Raw genomic sequence first — 3,210 nt, 5'->3', positions numbered from 1 at the left:
TAGGTCCATTGGTGAGAATCTTTGTCTTCTTGACATTGAGCCTCAGTCCATACTGAAGGCTGCAGTTCTTGACCCTCTGGAGCAAGTGCATGAGGCCCTCCTCAGGTTTGGCAAGCAGGGTTGTGTCATCTGCATAACGCAAATTGTTGATAGATCTTCCACCGATCCTGACACCTCACTTCTCATAGAACCCAGCCTCTCATATAATCTGCTCTGCATACAGGTTGAAAAGGTATGGAGATAGGACACATCCCTGGCTTACACCCTTCCCAATTTTGAACCATGCGGTGTTACCTTGCTCTGTTCTAACGATTGCCTCTTGGTCAAATTATAGGTTTAGCATTGGCACAATCAAATGTTCTGGGATTTCCATTCTTCTCAGAGTCAGCCACAGTTTGTTATGATCCACACAGTCAAACGCCCTTGCATAATCAATGAAACACAGATACAGATTCTTCTGGTATTCCCTGCTTTCAGCTAAGATCCATCTAACATTAGCTACAATATCCCTAGTACCACGACCCCTTCTAAACCCAGCCTGGACTTCCGGCAGTTCTCTGCTGATGTGCTGTTCTAATCGTTTTTGGATAATCTTCAGTAGAATCTTGCTTGCATGTGAAATCAATGATATTATTGTTCTATAGTATCCACACTCAGTTGGGTCACCCTTCTTTGGAATGGGAACAAATATGTATCTCTTCCAGTCAGTTGGCCAAGTGGTTGTTCTCCAGATTTCTTGGCACAACTTGGTGAGCACATCCAGGGCAGCATCTGTTAGCTGAAATATGTCAATTGGTATACCATATATTCCTGGGGCCTTATTTTTTGCTATTTCCTTCAAAGCAGCTTGAACTTCTTCCTTCATCACCATAGGCTCTTGCTCAAATGTTATTTCATTAAATTCTTCTGTATCTGCCAATTCCTTTTGATACAATGACTCAGTAAATCCCTTCTATCTTCTTTAAATACTTCCTGGATTATTTAATATTCTGCCTAAAGCATCCTTGTTTATAGCAACTCGAGGTTTAAATTTGTTCTTCAGCTTCTTGAGGTTAAGAAATGTTGAACGAGGAGTCACAGATGGGGGAGAGGCAGATGGGCCCCAGATCGCATGCCCCGCGTCCCAACGCGTCCAGCTGCCCTGCTCCTGGTGCGCCCGCCTTCCCAGGGGACCTGATGGCCTCGGAAGGCCTGGCCGAGGTGCTGGCCGACGTGCTGGGGGGTGGGGGGCCGCGCGTGCAGAACTGTGACTCGCTGCTGGCCCGAGGAGCCGATGGCCCTGGCTCGGCTGCGGAAGAATGTCTGCTACTTGGTGCTGGCTGTGTTCCTCAACAAGCAGACCAGTTGTGGTGGGAGATGAGGATCCTCTCTCTCCCTTCAAGACGAGGTGCTACTGATCCAGGAGGCCAAGCGAGAGTGTCCTGGGTCCTGGTACCTGCCTGCAGGGAGGATGGAGCCAGGGGAAACCATCGTGGAGGCGCTGCAGCGTGAGGTGAAGGAGGAGGCTGGGCTGCATTGTGAGCCTCTGACGCTGCTATCTGTGGAGGAACAGGGCCCCTCTTGGATCCGATTTGTGTTCCTGGCTTGTCCCACAGGTGGAATTCTCAAGACTTCTGAGGATGCTGATGCAGACTCCTTGCAGGCTGGCTGGTATCCCCGAGCCTCCCTTCCCACTCCATTACGAGCCCAGGACATTTTGCACCTGGTTGAGCTAGCCGCCCACTATAGCCAGCAAGCTAGGCATCCTCTAATTCTGCCCCAAGAGCTTCCCTGCAGTGTGGTCTGCCAGCGACTTGTGGCCACCTTTACCAGTGCCCAGATAGTGTGGGTGTTAGTAGGCACTGTGGGGCTGCCTCACTTGCCCATCACTGCCTGTGGTTTCACCCCTATGGAACAGAGGGGTGGCATGAAGATGGCCATCCTGGGGCTGTTACAAGAGTGCTTGACCCTGCACCATTTGACACTGGAGACCAAGGGCTTACTTGGACTGCAGCATCTGGGCAAAGACCATACAGATGGCATCTGCCTCAATGTTCTGGTGACGGTGGCTTTCCGGAATCCAGGCATCCAAAATGAGCCCCCGAAGATTAGAGGCGAGAACTTCTTCTGGTAGAAGGTGGTAGAGGAAGACCTTCAAAACCAGCTCTTGCAGAGGCTTCAGGACTCATCTGTCATTCCAGTCAACAGCTAGAAAGGGTTGGGCAGAAGCTGGGCCTCTGTGCTCTCCCCCAGCAGGGCTTCAGCTCTCCTCTGAGGGAGGCAGGAAATAGAAGATTAAGGATCTTGTTCCACTGGGAGCAGGGGCAGTTTTCATGATTCTCAGGGGATTTCTAACTCCCTGGAGGTGGAGCGGGTCCCACATCTCCCAAGAAGTACAGTGCCTTTAAGCAAGCAGAGTCCAGGGCTCGAGGACTCAATTCCCCTGAGGGCAAACAGAAGCTACTTCATAAGGCACTATGGGAATTTTCCAAGCCTGAGATGACAGTCACCATTTTCTGGGCCCTCCTCCATAAAGGCTCCCGCTTGAGTCCTCACAAGCACTGAGAAGGTGGAGGCACATGGAGGAACAGGCTGCTTGCTGAATTAAGTGTTGCTTACCTTGTCTTGCCTCCCTGAATGTCTCAGAAAGGAGAGAGCAGGAAGGTGAGACTATCAAAGCAGAATAGCTGCTTCCTTTTTTCCCCTGCCAAGCAGATCACCCTGGCTTTCCCCAGACATGCGCTGGCACTAGAGGGGCTAGCCTGCTGGAGGGCTGGGTGACTGGGGCAGGTGGGCTACCTGCTTGATAGCACAGCAAGGCTGTGGCTGGCCCCACTCAGGTTCTCTCCGTCTCACTTGTTAGGGAATGAAGTGACTATGAGGGGACTACATTCTGATTAAAATATAACTGTACCCCTTCAAAGTTTGAATAATGAAAATGCTAAGAGAAGCTTCAGCTGGAAGCAGAGTCCTAAATGCTGCTCCCGTTTCTACTCATAGTTTCTTCCTCCCCCATCACTCTGGTAGCCCCCAGATCCCTGCCCTTTGTCTTGTTATAGCCTTTCCCTAAACCAGGCAAAAGCCTATTCTCCATTTTCCCTAGTTGAATCTGACTTTTTAAAAAGACCTTTACTAAAATTTAAGGGAAAGCCAAAGGATATAAAGAAAATAAATTGTGTGATCAATAGAAAGAGGAAAAAAAAACAGAAATGCTGAACGAGTTCTGCCCTT

At 49.9% G+C, this 3,210-nt stretch overlaps 1 pseudogene; it reads left to right on the top strand.

Moving 5' to 3' along the window:
* The first annotated feature begins 1,170 nt into the window (after positions 1 to 1,170).
* On the top strand, positions 1,171 to 2,191 carry LOC102867573 (annotated as a pseudogene).
* Positions 2,192 to 3,210: the final 1,019 nt, after the last annotated feature.

This window comes from Elephantulus edwardii, unplaced genomic scaffold (assembly GCF_000299155.1).
Source record: "Elephantulus edwardii isolate Elephantulus edwardi_28Jun2011 unplaced genomic scaffold, EleEdw1.0 scaffold00084, whole genome shotgun sequence".
Classification (NCBI taxonomy): domain Eukaryota; kingdom Metazoa; phylum Chordata; class Mammalia; order Macroscelidea; family Macroscelididae; genus Elephantulus; species Elephantulus edwardii.
The sequence above is the reverse complement of the archived record's forward strand: the minus strand, read 5'-3'. Positions and strand labels throughout refer to the sequence as shown.